Here is a 14,983-nt window from a genome sequence, read left to right as displayed (position 1 = left end):
AACTGACATCAGCAGTATATTCTTCAGAATCTAGTGTGGGCTTTTCAGAGAGCGAGAGAGGTAGAGAGGCAAAGAACAACAATGATTGTGTTATTGTATAATAAAAAAAGTCATGTGGAATGGAGACGGCTGATAGAGAGAGGCTAGACCAGACATGGCGATTGTCAACAAAAGCTTTTGTGAACAAGGAAAAGAATAAAAACCTACAAATTAACACACACTGGACTTCAATATAGTCCCCTGTAGTGTGCAATGTAAAAATGCTTTTAAATAAAATCTTACTCCTAAGTCATCCTTATTTTTACCAAACATACCTGTCATTTGATTAGGTCTTTTTTTACATAACTGTAACGAAATACAACTTCATTTATATGTAACCTGATCAATCCACAGGTCTGAGTTTGGAACACCTGTGAGCAACATCCATCTTGTGTGTGGCAAGCAAATCATTATCAAACATAATCAAAACCTAAGATCAGTTTCTGTAGCCGGGTATCGGTCCCCTCCTTTGGTTGCTACCCAGCTCTCTACTCACCTGACCCCTTTGGCCCCTCCCACACGTGGTGAGCCCATGAGAAGAGGGACCGTGAGCAAAGGCCCGGCCACCAGGCGCTCGCCAATGGACCCCATCCCCAGGTCTAGCTCCAGAAGGGGGCCCTGGTAACCCACATTCGGGTGAGGGGAATTGTGCACCAAAGTTTTGTGTCGTCATAAGGGGTCTTTTGATCTGCGTTTTGTCTGGCCCCTCACCTAGAACTTGTTTGTCATGGATTACCCTACCAGGGTCTTAAGGACCCCGACAACATTGCCCTGGAAGAAGTGGCTGGGGATTGGGGGGTCTTGGCTTCCCTGTTAAGGCTGCTCCCCCTGGGACCAGACCCTGGAAAAGTGGATGATAGTAGATGGATGGATGGATGAGATCAAATCAGGTAGTTAGTTCGTCCAGTTTTAAAAGCAATATTGCAGAGGTTGCATGTCCCACACACCTCGGTTGTTTTTAAAACAACTATTACATGAGATTTTTTTTAAAAGTATATATTGTGACATAATACTAACTCTACTACTACTACTACAATACTCTATATCAACACGTTACATTGGGTATTTATGTATTATATTCCTTTTACTTTATTATTGTTTTATTTTCAACACAAGGATACTGCTGGAAGTGTGAATTTCCCTACGGGGATGAATAAAGTATCTATCTATCTATCTATCTATCTATCTATCTATTTATATCTAACGTTTAGTTGGTTGCACAATACAAAACTGCATTTAATCACGGTTTCTACTGGAAGTACAGTGTTGGCAAAAGGATTAACTGTTACTGTCACGATTCTGTCACTTGCCTGCTAATTGCCCTCACTAGTGCGCACTCTTTCAGCCCCAGATGCCACTCGTTCCCTAATTAGCCCTCTCCCTATTTAAGCATGTAATTCTCATTGTCCTGTACTTGCATCCCAACTTGTTCCGATCTCTGACCACGCTCCGTTATCCCGTTCCGGCTACCCGACTTGCTTCCGATCCCCGACCACGCTTTGTACGCGAGGGCTTCCTGCTCCTCCTGGCCAGCCAGCACTAGATCGCTGTCTTTTTACTATCGTCCTGACTTCCCCAATCCCTTAATAAAGCATTGTGTGAAACGCATTCTGGTCCACTTCTTATTCCGGTCATGACAGTTACATTCAAATCATTTGCGCATTGTTTGAATGTAACACGAGAGTGATCAAAGAGGGAGAAGTCAAGTCAAGTCATATTTATTTGTATAGTCCTTTATCACAAAAAGTCTCAAAGGGCTGTACAGAGCACAACAACAACAACAAAATAACTAGTAATCTATAACATGGGGTTTTGGGGTTTTTAAGGGTTATTGATCTATCTCCGTTATTCATTATCCATTATCCGTTATCGGTCAGTTCATAATACGCTACAAAGCCTAGGAGTCGGGACACTTACTCTCAGCCAAAAGGCCAAGCTAAGGTCCTAGCCCTAAAGCCTTGCTGCGATCATTGCGAATGCACCGTTCCCGGAGGTACTGCAATACCGGGCCGATGCGTGGAGTGGACAGAGCAAGCTCATATTCCATCTCCGAAATGCAAAAATCAAAGATTGTAACTAAATAAATAGTAGACAATCTCTTTGCTACCACATAGATAGTACACAATTCTAGAACCATAGTTGGCATACTACACTTGATCTTTAAGTGAGCGCTTTAAGTGGAAAATTTTGTGCAGTGTTAGTCTTTAATGGGACTGTGTGTAATATTTAGTGCCTCCGCTGTCTCTGTTCCTGGCTTGTGACATTTTTCTTTTTTTGTCAGTGTTTTCCCCCCTTTTTAATCATTTTGTGCGTTTTTTTTCATAATACCGTAAATTCCTGACTATAAGCTGTTACTTTTTTCCCAAATGTTCAGCCCTGCGGCTTATTCGGTGAAGCGGCTAATTTATGGAATTTTTCTATCGGCCACCATCGGCGCAGGAGTTTAAAAGGTAAGATTAAGACCAGTAGAATATATAGCCAAGAAAGACTGCAATCTATAAGTTTTAACATATATTTTCTGTAGAGTTAAGATACGTTCCAATACTGAGGAAGATGCCCTTGATGGCGATAGTTATGAGAAGGGAGTTGAAGACAATCCACCACAAATTTCATAATTACGGGAAGATTTTTCTTCACAGATATGGTTGATACTTTGCGAGCGTGATTCTACTAGCGTGTTGGTACCTTTCAAAGGCACGGTTTGGGATGAAAGTTATATTATTATTATTTAAGCTTTGAAAACTCTCTCGGTGTACCGTCTTTCTTCCTAAATATGTGTAACCATGTATAATATGTATTTGCAACTGTATATTTTTGTAATGTATTTATTTTAGAGATTTATTCTGTTATGTGTTCTACGGACGAATCAAAAATATGTGGCGGAGCAAACGCGAGCTGATGGGAAATGTGGTAAAGCCGAGTTACCGGTAGATCTGTCAAGTCAAGTCAAGTCATTTTTATTTGTATAGCCCTAAATCACAGCGGACAATAGTGGATGTATATGTTTCCCACCCTTAACTTTGGAAATATACATTTTGTTTCCTTGGATTACTTTCAAAGGGACTCCGACTTTACAAGTCTGCATCATACCTTAATTACGGGTATCATTTTCTATTTGTGATGCCTACTGTGGTTCTGGATTTGTGTTCTATTGTCGTGTTTGTTTGCTGCTGTTGGTGTCGGTGGATTTGTTCAGACCAAAAAACAATCGATTTTGGCCTGGGAGGATCTATTGGAACTGACAAAGATGTTATATAACGAAATTGTGAATATGCTTGATTGCTGTTGAGATTGTCGAGAAGGGTTGTGCAAACCTCACATTCAAACCAAAAAAAAAAGAGCCTGTTCTGTCCACTCCACGCATCGGTCCGCTATTGCAGTACCTCCGGGAACGGTGCATTCGCAGTGATCGCTGCTTGGTCCTGTGGCTAGGACCTTGACTCAGCCTTTTGGCTGAGAGCAAGTGTCTCGGCCTCTTGGCTTTGCAGTGTATTATGACTTGACCGATAACGGATAATGGATAATGGATGATTGATAAAGAATTAGAACAATAAACCCCTACAAAATCCCCCCTACAATTATGGAACTTATAGCCTGGCCTGGGTTAAACTCGTGACTGCTTCACTGCAGGCGCCCGCGGCAAATACATGGGTGCGGCTTGTGTGAGTACAAAAGTGTCAAATCACTCAGAAAGTGGTGGGTGCGGCTTATAATCAGGTGCGCTCTATAGTCCGGAATTTACGGTAATTGGTAACATATGGATTAAAGCAACAAAACAACCTGGAGAGCCGTTTGGGTGCCAAAGGAGTCAGCCTTTTTTAACGAGGCGAAAGAGTGGCTTCTCTGAAAAAAAGACGGAAATGTGCACTGTAGTCACTTACAGTAGGTGAGAAAGGTCACATAGCCAGATAGTCTAACCGTGCAGACGATAATCAAAGTAAACCTCAATTGTCCCTATATATTTTAATGTCTTATTCATAAAAAATAATACAATAAGAATATTTTTAAAATAAAAAGCAGACCTTTACAACCTGTGACCTAAGAAGCCAACCCACCTTCCCCTCCCTGCCTCTCTCTCTCTCTCTCTGTCTCTGTCTCTCTCTCTCTCTCTCTCTCTCTCTCTCTCTCTCTCTCTCTCTCTCTCTCTCTCTCTGTCTCAATAACTCGAGCTAACATGCACGCTTGCTTTATTTTTCCCTTCATTTTCTCTCTGGTGCTGAAATTGACTTCAAAGACCACACTTAAGACACCCTTCAGAGGGAACCTGCATTGTTTTTGCCTGCATGCGCAGTAATCCTGGCTGAATTTTTTAGTGAATACGTTTTATAATTTCAAGCCCTGATTTTCATGCGCAGGATGGATTTTGCACAGCGTTGATCCTGATTACGTAACCCTACGTGTATTCCGTTACTACTCAAGCCTATCAATCAATGCATGAATTCGTTGGTTATATTATCGATTGTGCAGCCCTAGCCCTTATCGTGGTTTTAATTCCATGCGCCTTATAGTGTGGTGCGCCTTATGTATGAAAAATATCACAAAATACAATTTTTGGGGGGTGCGCCTGATAGTGCGGAAAATATGGTACTTGCTAAACCAGGTCCTATGTCCAAATCTCTACTGCAGGCTCATTAAATCAACAAAGCGCGTGCCTACTACTGTACTTCTGACCTATTTAATCTCCCCTGGTTGGAAACAAAAGGCCCGGGGATGCCGGCACCACCCCGCCAAGCGCCTTCGTCCGACTCACGCCAGATGACCGTCCAAGCCGGGCCGCGCCAGGCCGAGTCGGACCCCTCAGGGCAACAGTTAGCATGTGCGCGCGTGCACGGACGCGCATGTTGTTGTGGTAGAAGTGTCGGTTGCTGCAAAGTCCGAGCGGGAAAGCGGTTGGGCAGTTTAGCCAGCTGCCGGGGGAGCGCAGCAGCGCCGCCCGGGCCGGTCAGTGAAACCTCGCCAGATGGAGCCGTTTTACGAACAATGAGAACTGGGAGGAACTTGGTCTACAGTAGATGACTGTGGGCTGAGCTTAGCTCGTTTGTTTGGATCAGAACCGAGGAGAATTTCATAGTAAAACAGCGGCCTCCCGTTCTGGGAGAAATGGGTTGTTTATATATCGGCGTTCCTCTATGCTTTGCAAACTGCGGCTGTGGGTTCACGGCGCAACAGGCCGAGGTGTCTGGGGACCACTTTGCTTGGGAGTAACCAAGCCTGGCTAATGAGGCGTGTGATTGGTCCCCTCCCTCGCGGACAAGGCCCGTCTTTTTTGGAGGGGAGGCGGGGGACATGATGGATTGTGACAGCAGCACAATAGTGGCCTGGTGTCGGGAGGGTGGCATGGGTGCGCTCGGCACCCCCACGGTAACACCCGCTTGTTGCACGGCTCTGCTCAGCTGTGCACGGATATATACATATTTGTTATGTCAAGATGCATTGAGCTCACGAGACGTATTTTGTATACATTTACAATCACAGTATACATGTCGGCATGTACTGCATTTTTTTTACATTTATCACTGCACTGGTTTCTGTTTCATCAGTTTCTTATACTGTATGTTTTCATTTAATATCTTTGTTGTCATAACAGCGTACCAGGAGTAAAACAAAACGGCAGAGATACTTTTGACTTAGACAAAAAAAGTTTGACCATATCATTCCTTTATTAGCTCCCAGTCTGCTTAATATATGACTTTAAGGTTGGTTCACTTACTAACATACAAATGTTCACATGGACTTACCCCCTCTTATCTCTCCGATTTGATTTCCCCCTATGCCCCTGCACAGACCCTCTGCTCGGAAAGGTCTACTTGTGACTCCAAGAGCCAAGAAGAAGTCTGTAGGCTCGAGAGCATTCTCCATCCGGGCCTTGGTGCTGTGGAAAGCTTTGCCTTTGGAGATAAAAACTGCTACCTGAGTGGAAGTTTTTAAATCTAGACTTAGGACTTATGATTGATGCCCACCTCATACTTTTCTTTCCCTGACTTTTTCCGACTGCCTGGCTGGTGATACGAGCATCTGGACGAGCATCTGGACCTTGAGTATGTCTACGCTTGCATCAATCAGCCGGAAGAAATGGGAAGCTGCAACGTTGCTGTCATGCACTTTCTGGGGAAATTTCAACATATTACCTATTGTTCTCTTTTATTGATGTTCACTCTGTTTTGTGTACTGTTACCCAATGCTAAATCTATTACCCCTGGTCACCCTGGAAGGAAAGTTATCACTTGTGAGGCCCCTTCTCAAGGTTTCTTATTTTCCTCGTGCTGAGGTTTTGAGTTTTTCCTTGCATGCATGTTGATTTAATATTAGCTGATGGTGGAATTGTAATCCTATGTGGTACGTTGAGACATTTTGTCATTAAGGACTACACAAATAAATGTGACAAGACAAAAAGATTAGACAGGGTAATCATGCAATACAGGATTTAAAGGTGCCGTGCATCGTTTAAGGTGAAAGTTAAATATTTTTTTCTCTAAAGTGTCTGTTAACAATGCCAAACGTAATTTAGAAAGCCCTAAAGCTTTATTTACCGCTGCGCCTATCTGCTTTTCTCTAACTTTTATTACAGCTGGTCAGGGCAGAACCCAATAAGTTCGAAGAATGGGGTGTGGGGTGGAGGGCTAGAGATTGATGTCATGCTCTGCACTGTGTTTTTGTTGTTTTTGTTGTTGTTGGTTTTTTTTGTATTTGTAGCATAAAAATCGTGAAAGTAATAAGAGTTCAAGTGCAGACTTTCTTTCTTTCTTTCTTTATTTATTTATTTCTCTCTTTCATTTGTTCGTTCTTTTGTTTGTTCGTTTTTTCTTTCTTTCTTTCTTTTTTTCTTTCTTTCTTCCTTTCTTTCTTTCTTTCTTTCTTTCTTTTGTTTGTTTGTTCGTTCTTTTATTCTTTTTTTCTGTTTTTCTTTCTTTCTTTCTTTCTTTCTTTCTTTTTTCTTTTTGCCTTTTTACTTTTTTCCCAGTCTTTGCTGAGGGCTAGGCAAATAAATGAGGGACAAAATCTTTGCTGTTTGATCGCTTTAAGTCCCAGCAGTTTGTTTTCTTCTTTGCGCTTCGTAGCATTCCTTTTCACTTTCACTACACAATACAGTGACATCTAGTGGACAAATACTATACACCGTCCCTTTAACACATTCCAAACATTTGAGTGTAATGAAGATCATTGTTTCATTTTGTTTTTGACAAGCAGTGATGAATAATCCTTTGTCTGAGACGTGTAATTGTGCCGGGTGGCATTTCTCAGTTTTGGCCCATTGCCACCAGGCCGTCCTCGTTGACAATATACCAATTATCAGCACACTCGTCTACGCATACAACTTTGATTTAATTTGACCCCAATTAGACAGACCGCCTTCAGGGCCAATTATTTGCCATCATTAAAACAAGTCTCCTAGTTTCCTTCATCTTAATTTAAAATCAGTGCTGGTTTCGTTCACCGTATTTCTCTGGATTATAAAGCACACCCAAAAATCCCAGAAATTTGATTGCGTGCTTTATAACCTGGTGAGCCTTATATGCGCGCAAAATTGTGACCATGTTTGTGAAATTATGGATCACGCGATACATTTTGTTGCTGACCACAATTGCATACAGGAATCGAACCTGGTAACAAGTGTAAGAGCACCTAATGCTAACCACTAGGCTGCCTGAAACATTGGATGCAACTGGAATTGAACCTGGACCACGGCGGGGAACATGCTGGATCTTATCCGTTAAACCCCTATAGGTACAGATGACATATGAAAAGGTATTATGTCTTATCTCATTACCACATCATTTTTAAAGTCCTTCACTGGACAAATACCTTTTGAGCCTTCAATATGTCACCAAAGCAAAGAATGTAAACATCATTGTCAGAAAGTTTGATATAAAAGATTAAATATAAAGTGATGCAATGTGTATTGTGCAATGTGTTAATGAAGATTTTGGAACTAAATGTTTTTTTTCTAGGGATTTAGGATCTAGTCAAGTCAAGTCATATTTATTTGTATAGCCCTTTATATCAAGGAGTCTCAAAGGGCTGTACAGACCACAGATTACTGCAAACCACCATCCCCGGATCTAAAACCTGCATGAGGACAAGGGAAAACTCAAAAACCTCAACATCAGTGTCAAAATCCAGCTCATCTCTGAAGAGCTGAATGACGGTTCACACTAAAAAAACAATGGCGACCAGATGTTGAAGGTGCTGTATCTGAGTCAGATCGGGATGTTTTCTCCTGCTATTGGCAAACATGGAAACCAGTACTATCGGTTTCAAGTGGAGGAGCAAGCCCTTACACTAAAACCCTGGCCCGGAAAGGAATGGGCGACCCCAATCTGTACACCACCAGAGAAAAGTGGTACCCCAACGACCCTGGCGGAATAGTTAGAGAAATGAGAAAACAGAAAGTGATTAAAAATCTGTATCATTTTTTTTTCACTTTTTCTCAGCTCAAACCAAGCATTGTCAATGACAAACACTTTGAATACAAGCTGCCATTCGTTTGTTTATATCGTTCAGGATGACTAAATTACTTCCCGCAATGCCTTTCTCTTCATTCATTTTAGAGTGATCAAATTACTTCCCACAATGTCTTTCTATTCATGCAATACTGTATTTTAGTGGTCTCCAACATTTTCTGTACCACAGACTAGTTTAGTGTCTTACAATGTTCTCGCGGCCCAGCCGGATAATAACATCAACTAAATGCTGCCATGAGTAAAAATCGTGTCATGATGAGATCAAATCTAACGCCTTTCAAGTGTATTGTGGGTGATCGAGTGCAGTGTTTCTCAACTGGTGGGTCGAGACCCCGAAGTGGGTCGAGTACCTGTTTTTAGTGGGTCGTAGGCCTTTGCCTTGGCAAAATAATGCTAAGAAGAAGAAAAAAAGAGATTTAGTTACACTCTTTAATGGTAGATGAGAGGGATTCCCTAATTTATTTCTATTTCCTGTTCAATCAATCGGCGCCATTCTAATTGTGTTTGAGAGGGACCACATGTCCCTTTATTGTGATATTTTGATCCTGCCCCTAATAATGGGTCCAAAATGGAGGAAAAGTGGAAAACAGTGAGAATAATGATAGATTCGAAGAAGGTAACAGCTGCGAAATAAGAAAATTGCTTAGGAGTGTCTACCATTAATGGGCTGCTAGAAGGTACAGTAGATGGTTTGAAATTTTTACATTTTTAGCTTTTTACCATCCACCCATTATCTGCATCGCTTATCCTCAGTAGGGTCGCGGGGGTACTTGAGCCCATCCCAACTATCTTCGGGCAGTGGGCACGGGATACCCTGAACTGGGTGCCAGCCGGTCGCAGGTTACACAAAGGCATACAACTCACTCGTGCATTCACACCTAGGGACAATTTGGACCGGCCATTTAAGCTGACGTGCATGTTTTTGTCATGTGGGAGGAAACCAGAGTGCCCGGAGGAAACCAACACATATATAGGGGGAACATGCAAACAAAGCACAGGAATGCTGGTTGCTGGATTTGATCCCTTGACCCAAGAAATTTGCCACGGAAGCGCTAACCACTTAGCCGCCTTAGCTTTTTACCCATATATGAATTATGTTTCAACTACATAATTAAATAGTTGGCAATGCTTTGGTACACGTTTTGTCAATATTTATAATTTATTTCAGTATGGGTATATTTTAATGCAGTTTTATGAGATTGTGTATATGCTTTGTTGGCTTCTATTGAGTATGTTGTACGAAACTATCCTTTGAACTGTACAACCCTTTCATTGGATACATTTAGGAAGTAGAATTCTCTCTCAGTTGGGGTCACTGCTTGTCATTAGAGTGGAAATCAGACCAGTTGACAACCAGTGGTCTAGTGGATACAACCCAGTTTCAATTCCCATTGCATCCAATGTTATGTAATTGAGATGGGTATTCCAACCAATCAATCAATGCTGAAACACAGTTAAATCCTTACTGTGGTTTTAATCTCTTGCACCTTATAGCCCAGTGTGCATGAAAAAACACACAACATACTATTTTTGGGGGGTGCACCACTGTTTTTTTCCCCCTTCTTATTCTTTCCCTGTGTTTTTATTTTTATTTTATTTTTCGCGGCATTGGCGCTAATCTCCGGTCAACAAGTCAGTGCGCAGATTAAGGTTTGTAAATCTGCAAGGAGGCAGTAAAGCCTGCCGCAGTGTTAAAGGAGCTTAGAAGGCAAAACACAGTAAAGCAAAACAACAGGGGAGGACGCTGAGGAAAAAAACTGGGAATAGGGGGGGAGATCTTCTAAGCTTTCATGCAGGTCATAAAATATCTTTTGCATGTTAAAAAAAAGTACATCCCTGCCAATCTGCATCAAGTAACTCCTATATCTTACTGTAAAAAACAGAAAGCTTGTTTTAACGGTAGGAAAAAAAAAAGCTAGATTTTGGTCCAGAACGAAAAATTGTTAATGATCTGCATTTTTTATGAAATGATCTGCATTTACAGTATATAGCGCTTTTCAAGTCAATGACTTCACAAAGCGCTTTACATTGTGCTTCATATTTCCCAATGGCGGCCGTGATCTGTGCAGCCATGTAAGGCGCTAACCTGCTTATTGGGGGTATTGGGTGTTCAGTGTCTTACCCAAGGACACTTTGACATGTAACACGGACAAGCCGGGATTCAAACTGGGATCCCTTAATCCTAAAACGATCGCTTTACCTCCTGAGCTACTGCTGGCCCGTTAATTGTACAGAGAGGAGAGAGAAAAAAATAAAATGAAAAAAAAAAACCGATAATATGTAATATGTTTGTTTTATATATATATATATATATATTTATATATATATATATATATATATATACATATGTATATACAAAACTCAATTCCAATGAAGTTGGGAAAGTGTGTTAATTGCAAATAAAAATTGATCCAAGTAAATTGCAAATTCTTTTCAACCCATATTTAAATGAATGCACAGCAAAGACAACATATTTATTGTCTTCACTCATAAACTTTATTGTTTTGGGAGAAAATCATCAACTCTGTAATTTGATGACAGCAACACGTGCCAAAATAGTTGGGACAGGTGTCAATAACTACTCAGAAAGTGGATGAATGGAAATCAACCAACTATTTGCAGGTGAACAGATGAATTAGCAACAGGTGAGAGTTGTTACTGGGTATAAAAAAGGGAGACCCGAACAAGCTAAGTCATTCACATGCAAGGATGGGGCGAGGTTCACCTCTTTGTGAACAACTGCGTGAGCAAATTGTTGAACAGTTTAAAAACAACATTCCTCAAAGTACAATTGCAAGGAATTTAGGGATATCATCATCTACAGTCCATAATATTGTGAAAAGGTTCAGGGAATCTGGAGAAATCACTGTGCGTAAACGGCATGGCCGTAAACCATTATTGAATGCCCGTGACCTCCGAGCCCTCAAGCGGTACTGCATTAAGAACCGACATCAATGTGTAAAGGACATCACCACATGGGCTCAGGAACACTTTGGAAAACCACTGTCAGTCAATACAGTTCGACGCTATATCCGTAAGTGTGGGTTAAAACTTTATGTTGCAAAGCGTAAGCCATTCATCAACAACATCCAGAAACGCCGCAGGGTTCTCTGGGCCCGAGCCCATCTAAAATGGACTGATACAAAGTGGAAAAGTGTTCTGTGGTCTGATGAGTCAGTTTTCCAAATTGTGTTTGGAAATTGTGGACGTCGTGTCCTCCGGTCCAAAGAAGAACAGAACCACCCAGACTGTTATGCACGCAAAGTGCAAAAGCCAGCATCTGTGATGGTATGGGGGTGCATGAGTGGCCAAGGAATGGGTAACCTGCACATCTGTGAAGGCACCATTAATGCAGAAAAGTACATTCAGGTTTTGGAACAAAGTATGTTGCCATCCAAACAGAATCTTTACCATGGGCGCCCTTGCTTCTTCCAGCAGGATAATGCCAAGCCACACACTGCACGTCTCACGACAGCGTGGCTTCGTAGTAAGAGGGTGCGGGTGCTTGACTGGCCTGCCTGCAGTCCTGACCTGTCTCCCATTGAAAATGTGTGGCGCATTATAAAGCGCAGAATAAGACAAAGGAGACCCCGGACTGTTGAACAGCTGAAGCTGTACATAAAGCAAGAATGGGAAAGGATTCCACTATCAACGATTCAACAACTAGTCTCCTCACTTCCTAAACGTTTATTGAGTGTTATTAAAAGGAAAGGTGATGTAACACAATGGTGAAGAAGCCCCTTTCCCAACTACTTTGGCACTTGTTGCAATTATAAAATTCTAAGTTTATCATTATTTGCTTATGGAAATAAAGTTTATGAGTTTGAACATGTATAATCTTGTCTTTGTGGTGTATTCATTTAAATATGGGTTAGAAAAGGTTTGCAAGTCATTCTATTCTAATTTTACTGACATTTTAAACTTTTTCCCAACTTCAATGGAATTGACTTTTGTATTTTTTTTATCGCATTTCTGCAGGGACACAATGAAAGGTTGAAAGGTAGCCTTTATAAAGCTTATATAGCAGTGTATATTTATTTTTCCCCTCAAGAAACTCAAAATTTAGCCATTATTAGATAAACCCCTGGTAACAAAAGTGAGTACACCCAAAAGTGAAAGTTCCTGAAGTTCAATATTTGTGTATTTGTGTGGCCACCATGCTTTTGCAAAACCTGTTTAATCCTCCTGGCCATGTATTTCAGGAGAGCCTCACAAATGGCCACTGGAACACTCTTCCACTCCTCCATGACAACACGACTGAGCTGGGGGATATTCAAGATCTTGTAGTTCTCCACCTTCCGCTTGCTTGAGGATGCCCCAACAATGTTCTATTGGATTCAGATCTAGAGACATGCTTGGCCAGTTCATCCCCTATACTCTTAGCCCCTTTGGAAAAGCCTTGGTCATCCTAGAAGTGTATTTAGAGTCATCGTCAGGCTGGAACATTACCCTGGAACCCAGTTTCTAGAGGTAGGGGACCATTCTCTGCTCCAGTATTTCACAGTACATGCTTGGGTTCGTGTTTCTCCAATACCAGTTGCACTCATGCAGCCCCAAACCATGACATTCCCAACACCATGCTGGACTTTAGGCGCGCCACACCAATGTCTTTTGTACTCCTCAGCTAGTTGCCGCCGCACATGCTTCACACCATCTGAGCCAAAGAAATTAATCTTTGTCTCATCAGACCAGAGGATATCTCTCCAGTAAATCATGTTCATGTTTGCATACTTTTCATTGTGTTAAAGCGATGTAGTGATGTTCCATTAAACGTTATAATTAAATCCCTGCAGAAATGCATACACGTATGTATATATCGTTGCAAATCTCAGACTCTGCCTGCTGTGTTCATGGTAAAAGGACTGGTACAAGTACAAAAGGCAAGATGAGAAATGCTAATTTCAGCGCTACACTTAAAAGGGATTGGTACCTGCAACGTGATTGTTGATCGTTGATGTATTTTTATGGACATGTGGTCCCAATAACTATTATACATTATTTAAAGATAAAAAAAATAATAATAATAATATTAAAAACAGAAATGACACAATACAGTATCCTAGCATATTCATGGAAATATCCCAGCTTCCCCCTTCATGCCTTCTTATGAATATTATGCTCGTGTTTTCCTCCCGTATGCTGCAACCTGAAGCATCATCGCACCTAATTGCCAAAGATGGGCACACAGCTGAGGTCCCACTCCAGAAAGCAGCCGCTGGCATCCTCTCGCACACTTCACCATTTGCTTTTTGACCGTCGAGATTCTTTTCTCGAGGGGCGCTTCAAAAGAACAAACGAAAACGGTTCCATTTGAACTCCTCTGAGGCAAAGCACAAATCCTTGCTGGTTGTTTTTTGTTTATCTTTGAAAATACAAGTGTAGTTATTATACGTTACCTTTAGTTTCAACGCTCCTCGTGAGCCTCATCTTATGTCAAATAAATACACATTTCTAACACGTTTATATTATAATTCAAGTAGTTCATTATTGCTTATCATTCAAATTGATATATATTTTTTAATTATAAATGGATGACGTTGCGGGGCAGCACGGCGGCGCAGTGGTAAGCGCATGTGCGGCACAGTTCAAGTCATGGGAACCTCCTGCGTGGGTTCAAATCCAGCTCCAGACTTCCTGTGTGGAATTTGTATGTTCTCCCCGTGCTTGCGTGGGTTTCCTCCGGGCACTCCGGTTTCCTCCCACATTGCAAAAACATGCATGTCAGGTCAAGTGGCCGGTCCAAATTGTCCCTAGGTGTGAATGAGCGAGTGAGTTGTCTGTCCCCGTGTGCCCTGCGATTGGCTGGCAACCAGTTCAGGGTGTCCCCTGCCCACTGCCCGATGATTGCTGGGATGAGCTCCAGCACCCCCGCGACTCTACTGAGGATAAGCGGTGCAGCTGATGAGATGAGATGAGATGGGATGACGTTGCTTTTTTCCACCAGGAGACAAAAAATAATATACACAGTATTTTTAATGCAGGTGTGCCAAACTGGTATTCCTCAAAAAGCTGAATATAAGTTATAATTGATTACTAAATGTAATAAAATGGAATGTAAATAAATGTAACTACTCCTTTATGTAAAATATCTGATTTATTAATTAACATGTCACAAACAGAACTGTTTGATTGAAAGAAATATCGCTACATAACATGCTACAAAGCAGGGGTCTCCAACGTGGTGCACCTCAACTCTCCTTAGTGGACACCTGTTCATGAAATAACTCACCAGTGCTGGGTCATTGTAATTTTCTGTCAAAATTATTTTTTCTTGGTTGACTGAATCGATTTATTATATAACCTGGTAGTAACATTGTTATAACATAGTAATAACATGATAAATTGTTATTTTAAAAATGTAAATTAATACATTGCAGTTCATAGGCTTCATGAAAAGAAATCTATTTTGAAACAGGATAAGATAATTTAAGAATGTATTCGTGCATTAAACAAATATAATAATTAATCTTTTATTGATTTTT

The 14,983-nt window shown here is 41.3% G+C and overlaps 1 pseudogene; it reads right to left on the bottom strand.

The window, feature by feature from the left end:
- Nucleotides 1–2,010: 2,010 nt before the first annotated feature.
- On the bottom strand, nt 2,011–2,214 carry LOC148350726 (U2 spliceosomal RNA; annotated as a pseudogene).
- Nucleotides 2,215–14,983: the final 12,769 nt, after the last annotated feature.

The sequence above is a fragment of the Urocampus carinirostris genome, chromosome 16 (genome assembly GCF_059441175.1).
Source record: "Urocampus carinirostris isolate Australia breed hairy pipefish chromosome 16, RoL_Ucar_1.0, whole genome shotgun sequence".
Classification (NCBI taxonomy): Eukaryota; Metazoa; Chordata; class Actinopteri; order Syngnathiformes; family Syngnathidae; genus Urocampus; species Urocampus carinirostris.
The sequence above is the reverse complement of the archived record's forward strand: the minus strand, read 5'-3'. Positions and strand labels throughout refer to the sequence as shown.